This window comes from Pongo abelii, chromosome 5 (assembly GCF_028885655.2).
Source record: "Pongo abelii isolate AG06213 chromosome 5, NHGRI_mPonAbe1-v2.0_pri, whole genome shotgun sequence".
Taxonomy (NCBI): Eukaryota; Metazoa; Chordata; class Mammalia; order Primates; family Hominidae; genus Pongo; species Pongo abelii.
Genome location: NC_071990.2, coordinates 116,419,188 through 116,429,521, shown reverse-complemented (window position 1 = coordinate 116,429,521; position 10,334 = coordinate 116,419,188). Strand labels below are relative to the sequence as shown.

General features: G+C 35.7%; 1 long non-coding RNA gene across 1 annotated transcript in view; it reads right to left on the bottom strand.

Annotated features, from left to right (window-relative positions):
- Positions 1-677: 677 nt before the first annotated feature.
- The window catches only part of LOC129060045 (uncharacterized), a 33,758-nt gene continuing 24,101 nt past the window's right edge, over positions 678-10,334 (bottom strand). Inside the window, exons 2-4 of the long non-coding RNA XR_010140325.1 lie at positions 7,872-7,927; positions 6,100-6,250; positions 678-1,034 (exon numbers count right to left, since the gene is read on the bottom strand). This is a non-coding gene — a long non-coding RNA (uncharacterized LOC129060045). The remainder of the gene's footprint in view (positions 1,035-6,099; positions 6,251-7,871; positions 7,928-10,334) is intronic.

Below are 10,334 nucleotides of genomic sequence, written 5' to 3'. Positions count from 1 at the left end.
TCAACAGTTATAGAATACTCCACTAATCATCAGCAGAAAATACACTTTTCCAAGTAGTCATGGAACAGATACTGAGATAGATAATATTGGGCCATAAACCGAAGCTCAACAAATTTAAAAGGAATGATATCATTGTATTCTCTGAACACAACAGAATCACACTCGAAATAAATATGGTTAACTTAAAAGGAAAATCTCTGAAGGCTTGGAGACTTAAAAACACACTTCTAAATAATCCATGAATAAAAGAGAAAGTCTCAGAGCAAATAGCAACAAAAATATGTAAATAACCTAAATACCCATAAACAGAAAAATGGATATACAAATTATAGAATTATACAGTAGAATTCTACTCAGCAATAAAAAGAAATGGACTACTTGAACACTCAGAAACAGGAATTAATCTCAAAAGTATGCTGAGAAAAAGCATCTAGACACACATGAAAACATTAAGGAACAAACCAAACTAACCCAAGGAGACAGAAATCAGAACTGTGGCTCTATATTGGAGGTGAGAGATTGGCAGAAAAGGGATAGAAGGGGACTTTCTGAGGAGCTGGGGATGTACTATATCTTGACTAGGTTGTGGGCTACACAGGTATGTATGTTTTTCAAAACTTATTAAACTTTATTCTTAAAATCTCAGTATTTTAGTAAGTATAATCATGCCTCAATAAAAATACAGAAATTATTTTTATTTTTATTGATACATAGTAATTGTACATATTTATAGTATACGTGTGATATTTTGATACATGCATACAATGTGTAGTTATTAAATCAGGGCAAAAAAAGATACAGAAATTAAACAAAGCAAGATAATAATTCTAAACGTTAGCCCCTTTTCCCTGTTCTTATAAATTCCAACTCCAAATGCTGTTGAGCTATCCTCTGAAGTACCTTCAAAATCTATCAAATCCTCTTCACCTTGCTATCACTGCCCCAGACAAGAACTTCACTTGGACTGAGAAAATCTTCATAGTTATCCCACTGCTCACAGTCCTGTTACTCTTAAACCATTCTTCCCAGAGTTCCTGAGTGAGTAAAAGAAAAAAAGCTAATGCCTCCCATAGACCAATTTTCAGTTCCTTAGCACAAATTTATGCCTTGATTTACCATCTGCCAATTCAGCCACCACAATTCCAGCTGCTTCCTGGACTGAAGTTTATGTTTATTTCTTTGACTAATTTTGGCCACAGCATCTCAGCACTCATAGTTCCATATTTGACATCTGTTGGATTGTTTATGTCATCTTCTGTGATATAGTTTGGATATTTGTCACCTCTTAATCTCATGTTGAAATGTGATCCCCAATGTTGGAGGTGGGGCCTATTGGGAGATATTAGATCATGGAGACAGATCCCTCATGAATGGCTTGGTGCCCTCCTCTTGGGCACCAAGATGAGTGGGTTATCAGTTAGATCATGTGAGATCTAACTGATCATGTTAGATCATGTGAGATCTAACATGATCAGTTAGATCATGTGATGGTTGTTTAAAAGAGTATAAGACCTCCGCCTTCTCTCTTGCACCCTTTCTTGCCATGTGATACACCAGCTCCCCACTTGCCTTCCACCATGATTGAAAGCTTCTGGAGCCTTTACCAGACGCTGAGTAGATGCCAATGCCATGATTCCTGTACTCTCTACAGAACTGTGTGCCAATCAAACCTCTTTACTTTATAAATTACTCAGTCGCAGGTATTCCTTTATAGTGATGCAAAACAAACTAATGTGTCCTCTGTCTAGAATGATCTTACCTCTTAATGCAGTGCTGTTACCTCTTCTTTCTTTGTGAATAATCTAGGTAGTCAACACCTCCTCTTCTCTGACACAGCTCTTGGGAGACTAGATTTGGATAGCCTTCTGATATACTTTGGCTCTGTGTCCCCACTCAAATCTTATCTTGAACTGTAATCTCCATTTGCCTAGGGAGGGACCTGGTGGGAGGTGATTGAATCATGGGGACAGTTTCCTCCACGCTGTTCTCATGATAGTGAGTGAATTCTCATGAGATCTGATGCTTTAAAAGTGTAGCACTTCTCCTTTCTCCCACTATCTCTCCTATCACCATGTAAGACATGCCTTGCTTCCCCTTTGCCTTCAGCCATGATTGTAAGTTTTCTGAGGCCTCCCCAGCCATGCAGTACTATGAGTCAATTAAACCCCTTTTGTTTATAAATTACCCAGTCTCAAGTAGTTCTTTATAGCAGTTGAAAATGGACTAATACAGAAAATTGGTACCAGGAGAGTGGGGTACTGCTATAAAGATACCTGAAAATGTGGAAGCAACTTTGGAACTGGGAAATAGGCAGAGGTTGAAATAATTTGGAGGGCTCAGGAGAAGAAAGGAAGATGTGGGAAAGTTTGGTACTTCCTAGAGACTTGTTGAATGGTTTTGACCAAAATGCTGATAGTGATATGGACAATAAAGTCCAGGCTGAGGTGGTCTCAGATGGAGATGAGGAACTTACTGGGAACTAGAGTAAAGGTCACTCTTGCTATTGTTTAGCAAAGAGACTGGCAGCATTTTGCCCTTGCCTGAGAAATCTGTGAAACTTTGAAATTGAGAGAGATGATTTAGGGTATCTGGCAAAAGAAATTTCTAAGCAGCAAAGTGTTCAAGAGGTTACCTGGCTTTTTCTGAGCATACAGTCATATACATTCACAAAGAGATGGTCTGAAATTGGAGTTTATGTTTAAAAGAGAAGAAAAGCATAAAAGTATGGAAAATTTGCAGCCTGACCATGGGTTTTCATAGAAAAGAAAAACCCATTTTCTGTGGAGAAATTCAAGTTGGCTGCAGAAATTTGCCTAAGTAACCAGGAGCCAAATGTTAATCTCCAAGACAATGGGGACAAAATGTCTTCAGAGCGTTTCAGAGATCTTTATGGCAGCCACTCCCATCACAAGCCCAGAGGCCTAGGAAGGAGAAATGGTTTCCTGGGCAGGGCCCAGGGCCTTGCTACTTTGTGCAGTCTTGAGACTGGATGCCTCGTGTCCAGGCCATGGCTTAAAGGGGCCAACATACAGCTTGGGCCATTGCTTCAAAGGGTGCAAGCCCCAAGCCTGGGGAACTTCCATGTGATGTTGGGCCTGAGGTATGCAGAGGGCAAAAATTGAGGTTTGAGAACCTTTGCATAGATTTCAGAGGACGTATAGAAATGGCTGGATGTCCAGCCATTTCTGTCCTGCTGGGGCAGAGCTCTCATGGAAAACCTCTACTAGGGCAATGCAGAGGGGAAATGTGGGGTTGGAGCCTCCATACAGAGTTCCCACTGGGGCACTGCCTAGTGGAGTTGTGAGAAGAGGGCCGCTATCCTCCAGACCCCAAAATGGTAGCTCAACTGGCAGCTTACACCATGCACTTGGAAAAGCCATAGGCACTCAACACCAGGCCATGAGAGCAGCCATGGGGGCTGTACTGTGCAGAGCCACAGGAGTGGAGCTGCCCAAGACCTTGGGAGCCCACCTCTTGCATCAATGTGCCCTGGGTATGAGACATGGAGTCAAAGGAGATTACTTTGGAGCTTTAAGATTTAATTACTGCCCTTTGGGTTTCAGACTTGCATGGGGACTGTAGCCCCTTTGTTTTGGTCAATTTCTCCCATTTGGAATGGGAACATTTACCCAATACTTTACCCCATTGTATCTCGGAAGTAACTAACTTGTTTTTGATTTTGCAGGCTCATAGGGAGAAATAACTTGCCTTGTCTTAGATGAAACTTTGGACTATGGACTTTTGAGTTAATGCTGGTATGAGTCAAGACTTTGCAGGACTATTGGGAAGACATGATTGTGTTTTGAAATGTGAGAACAACATGAGATTTGGAAGGGGCCAAGGGTGGGATGATATGGTTTGGCTCTGTGTCGCCATTCAAATCTCTTTGGAATTATAATCCCCATTTGTTGAGAAAGGAACCTGGTGGGAAGTGATTAGATTATGGGGGTGGTTTCTCCCATGCTGTTCAGAAGACAGTGAGTGAGTTTTCACAAGATCTAATGGTTTAAAAGTGTGGCACTACCCCCTTCTCTTGCTCTCTCTCCTGCTGCCGTGTAAGACGTGCCTTGCTTCCCCTTTGCCTTCTGCCATGATTGTAAGCTTCCTGAGACCTCCCTAGGCATGCAGAACTGTGAGTCTATTAAATATCTTTTGTTTATATATTACCCAGTCTCAGGTAGTTCATCATAGCAGTGCAAAAACAGACTAATACACCATCTCTTCTGTATGCTTACACAGCATTTTGTATTTTACTATATCACTGTACTTCTATATCATTTATAATTGTTTTTTCATATTTATGCCTTCTCACTAGACAATATGCCTTGTGAAGAAAGGACTTAATCTTATTTGTTTTTAGTACCATAAGTGCCAACTACAATACCTGGCTCATAGTAGGTCTTAATTAATGTTTGCTGAAAGGAAAAGGGTATATTAGTTGATATGCTTAAACTGGCTATGCTGCTGTGACTCTGAGGTCTTATTTTGTCAAAGCAAATTAGATCTCATTGTTCAGATGCTGCAAAATTTTGATTAGAATAAAATGATTTGACCTTATATAAAAGCTTGGCTGCCATTCAGGGTATGAAATAAAGTCATCTTCTAGAAATTAATTTATCACAAATTACAATTGGTGAAGTGATTAAAAAATAGATATTGATACATAAGATGAACAATTTTTGACTGAGACCTACACATTGTAAATATAGAAAAATGTCCTAACAAATTCCTTCATATTTGATTTCTTTTCTCTGGTAAAAATTGATAAAAATACTTAGTATTAATTGTAAAAACTAGGAAAATGAAATAAAGAAAATATATGCTTTAAGTACCATATTAAGTATTAATTTTAAGCTCCAAGCTTTTAAAATTAATTAGTATTATTTTTAATCCTTAAACTCTCAGGATTAAAGGTATTTTAACCATAGGCACTAATTTTACATTCTCAAAGACCTAAACTTGTAAACATTTCAAAGTCTGAGGCATTTTGCCAGTTTTCTGATTTTTTGTTAAATTTATACTTTCATAAACAAGGACTTGTATTAAGCCAAATCAATTACTTTGGACAGTTTGCTAATTCAACCAAAATTGCACTCCCGGTTGATTAATCTTTTGATAGACTCTACACTACTTGAAGTCTTTGAAGATAAATTGTCACAAGTCCCACTAGATGAATGATTCTCTTTCTGTGGTTCAAGAACATAAGAAAACAATGATGACTACGTGATAAAGTTGCACTTTCAGCAACCAGTAAAACTGAACTTCAGTGCAAATATGGAGGTATCCTGTTGGACAAAAGCTTTTATTTTTCTTTCACCTAAAATATACACTTGGTGAAGCATATCTGACAGTAAACAGTGTCCCAGTGTTTACTCTTAGGAAATTTGGATTTCAAAAATCTAAGACTGTGGGGGAAAATCATACTAAACAAGTATGCAATACATTCTAAGTTTCTTTGTTAATAAGTAATCAGGAAAATAATTTAAGAAATGACTTAAAGAGCCAATGAAATGTAGTGTCAACCATGGGAAAACCTGTGTTTTTGTCTTGGCTTTGCTACTTGCTAAGGTTTGAGCTCTGAGACAAGCCACTCTACTTATCAAAGTCTGCATTTCAATATTTAGAATTATGGTTATAATAGAATATACATTCTTTACCCTGTGGTTCTGAAAACTGAGGAGACTTTAAATCAGATAAATCTTAATTTAAGTCCTAAGCTGTATGCTTGCTGCTGTTTGTGCAGCCTTAGGCATGTTAGCAAAACTCTCATACTTTTGTTTCTTCCTGCTATAAAATGGGGATAATAGTGTCTACATAATCAGATTGTTATGAACATTAATGTAAATAATGGTTCAATTTATAAACAATAGGGCTTCCAAACTGTAACACATGCAATATTCTACATTTTAGCAGAAAGCCTAGTATCCTGTCCTTGTATCTTCTCAACCTCCTTTCCCAATGTCAATATCTTAGAAACCCCCAGATCCATACTGGGCTTTCTCCTATCTGAAGCGTCCATCACATTTGCACCTTCTCTGAACTCAATGCTTGGCCTTGAGAATACTTGCCCCCTTGAGCAGGAGAACTTCCCAATCATACCTGAAGCTGGTTGTTTCAGAAGGATGCAGCTCAGCAGCTCAGTCCTGTTCTGCTTCCACAGCAGGAGCCTGGCACAGGCTTTGAAACACATAGCCTGAAGAGGCCTCTGTTGACAGGTGCTGCTGATTCTGCTGGGGTAATGTTTGTGCCACTCCATGTTATATCCAAGGAAAGAAGGTTAGATGTAAACCTCACAGTCAGTTTGCTGCCAACATAACTGCAGAGTGCACTTCTGGGTTTCAGTGTTCCCATAAGGTACTAGGTGGGACCATCTTTTGAAAACCACTGTTATACTTTGCCAAAGTTGAGCTAATGTCAAAACTGAACTGAGTTCCCCAAGCTGCAGCTCTTTAAAAAAATTATTGCCTTTGCTCTTAAGCTCTCCTCTTTAAAAATTGCTTTCTTCCAGGATGATGCATTTGAGAAAGGTTTTATTGTCTGTCCTGAGAGACTTCAAGCCATAATTCATCTGCTTTGTGCCTTAGCATATCTTTCCCACTTTGAGGCCAACTACTCTTGCCAGATACTGGCTTTGGGAGAGACCATTTCTAACTAGTTTAGTAGCCTTGAATTTGTGGGAAAGAGGAGGCCAATTTGGCCTCCCTTTCTTCCCAGGAGTTCCCTGGTTCCTTATACAAATTTGAATATATCTTTAGCAAAATTCATAAAAAGTATGACATTTAAAGACTACAGAGTAAATTTTCTTTACCAAGTAAATTCCAAATATATTCCATAAACGCTATAGTTTAAGTAAAATACCATAGTATATTTTAAACAAATACATTAAAATAATTTTAGTATAACAAATAATTTAGGTAACATCCAGATAAGTATGAAAAAACTGTGTGAGAGCTACATGAATTTTTCACAGTTGGAGAATTGGTTAGATACGTCTTTTTTCTTCTGCAATATAACACATTCAGAAATGTTCATAGTGCCCTTGAAATAACATTGATGACTTCACAATACTGAGACCAAGTGAGACCTTTTGAGATTAAACTACCTATAAAACAAAAATATTCTTACATGTATCTTTTAACATCCTTACATTCTGGATCTAGAGTTATTATTTAAAAAATAGCTATTTTGTTATTTGAAGATTTTAATAATTTCACAAGGATCTATACTAAACTAAAATTCAAACTGAACTGTGAAGGACAAAAAGTATCTTTCTGATTTAGACATTTAATTTGACATATTTATTAGAAAATGAATGTATTCTCCTTGCTTAAAACAATGCAAAAACATATTTTTAAAACTCTTGATCCTATCTCCCACCCATTCTACTTTCCAGTAAATAGTAACTAAAATTATCATTTGCTGATACACATTATTGTAGGTACACATACACTCACATAGATATAAAGCACGTGTTATTTTATAAAGATAATACTATTCTGCAAATGTTTTAGAAATAGATATCAGATTATAAGGTAAAGTTATTTTAAATAATTTTTAAGATTATTTAGATTATAAGATAAAATTATATCAGATTATAAGATAACATTATTTTATTTTAAAATTTATGAAATTTTTTTTCAGGCACCAAAGGTAAACATACCTTTTTTTAAATGAAAACAAATTCAATGTGAATTTATAAGTTGATGAGACATATTTTTTACACAGTGCTATTAGATATATTACTTAAACAAGTTTTTAAAAATACTTGTTACATAATATAACAGGCTCTCTTTTTGTATTAAACATAATCTATGATGTTGAAAATTCCCAACAAAATTAAACATTTAGCAATACATTTCTTAAGGATATACCTAGAGTCATTCCTGGCATACTTTTGAAGATTGCATCCTTCATCTGGCTGGTCGGCCTGAAATTAAAGTAGTCAGGAAATAGTGGTTAGCATTTATTTTTTTTTTTCAGAGTAAAATGGTCAAGTAAATGAATTGTTGGAAATGACATATTATGTGATGATTTCAGTGATATTTGATTTTTACTTTAAAATAATTTAAAATGGGTGAATATTCACATTCTGCTTTTGAAACTTATGTGTTCATTGATTTTTCCTAAAAATAATATGTTTTCATCTTCTGAGGATATTTTACACCTATTTTTCTCCATGGTGCTTGAATAGAAGTTATTTGACAGTTGTTTATACCTTAATTCTCCTTGCTATTTATGATCCAAAGTTTGAAAAATGTTGAGTTTGACCTGTAAATGTATAAATATCTCTATGAGACAGTGAACCTCTTTAAAATGACTAATATTTAAATATATTTTTATTGGAAGAGGTTATGAAAAGGTACAATATATTCTGACAACACTTTTATTTTTTTTGTTTTTATTAAGGTTTTTTAAAATTGTATATAAATATTGTCATATGCTTACCTTGACATGCAAATACATAGTGAGCTGATTACTTCAGTCAAACAAATCAACATACCCATCATCCCATATAGTTACTTTCTTGCTGTGTGTGTGTGTGCATGTGTGTGTGTGTGTGTGTGTGTGTGATAAGAGTACCTAAAATCTACTCTCTTGGTAAATTACCAGTATATATAATACACTGTTATTAACTAATATTGTACATTAAATCTCTTAGATTTATTCATTCTATGTAAATGCAACTTTGTACCCTTTGACCTCAATTTCCCCATTTCCATCCTGCCACTGTCCCCTCCCCTGGTAACCACCATTCTGCTCTCTGCTTCTATGTGTTCAACTATTTTCATGCAGTATTTTTCTATCTGTGTCTGGCTTGTCTCCCTTAGTATAATGCCAATTGGGTTCACCATGTTGTCAAAAATGTCAGAATCTCCTATTTTAAGACTGAATAATATTCAAGTATATGATAGAATATTATGACTAATATCTAAGTATCTAATAGTATCTAACAATTCTTTCATGTTAGAATATTATTATATGATATATAGATATATTATTGATATATCTATATCTATAATATAAATTTTCATATCCATCCATCTGCTGATACTTGTTTCTCTCGATTCTAGGTTTGATTGTACTATTGTTTATAGTTATTCATTCCCCCATCTCAGTAAGATTATACATCTCTACCCATTGCTTTGTCATTTCCCCTCCTGTGAAAAGAAGCTGTCCCTGCCTCATTGCACTATGGCTTGATTATATGACTTACTTTTGCTAATGGAACGTCAGCCAATGTGACATACGCCATGTCTGAGCAGAAGCTTTTAATACTGTTGCATTGTTTCTCTCAGCCCTTCTTCTTGTCCTCTACTGTGAAAATACACATGTCCCACACAGAGACTGCTCCTTCAGGCTAGGTGTCATAAGCCATTGAGATATTGGCTATTGAGATAAGCTGACTAATGCTAATACAAATTTTGAGAAATAACGCTGACTAATACAAATTTTGGAAAGAAAGCCAGGTGCTCACTTCCAAAGTAATTATTATAAGTAATTATTCTTTTTATAGAAGTGAGAGTTTGTTCATGAGGTTTGCTCTAAACCACCCCATTCTCTTCCCTGCATAACTATCTGAGGTCTAGTGTAAGAAAAATGCATAATTTATATTTTAAGTAATAAGTCAGCAATTTAACACTGTTTCCAATTGCAAGGACTATAATCAAAGGTGTAACCATAACATATTCTTCTGTCTTCTCATAAGTTCCTATAAGCCAATAATTCCTTAAAATACATGTCAAATTATTTCTAAATCAAACAAGTTCAGAGATAACTAATAATAGCGTACTATCTATTGAAGCAATATAAAAAGGCCAAAGTGTTATTAAGAATGTTTATTTTACTGAGTGTATGATATTTGTGAAGAATTTCTGCTACGTTTTTATACTGAGAAGTTAAAAGGGTTTTTCTGAGTTGCATTTAGAAACTGTAAAGTTCTCTGATGCCCAGGAAAGTGGTAATTGGAAAAGCCCAAATGAGTACTTTGAAATTACTGCTTTTTGATACCCTATATAGGCAATGAAAATCTGATGGCCATGACTGGCTTCTCAGTACAGCCTGATACTTAATTTCAGATGTAAAGATTTTAATGCTGCATTTATATTGCTACCACTCATATATATCCAGATGTTAACATTTTGGTGCTAAAAAGCATGGTCAACATTTTTGTTGGCTTATGTGATGAAGTAGCTATTCTTACATTGTAAGATTATACATTTCTCACTTCCACGTACACTCCGATCTCCTTATAGGACCCCATGGGTTCCTATAGGTTTTTTTTTTAAAAAAAAACCCTACAATGTTTTTAAATAAATAAGTGAATAAGTGGCCTG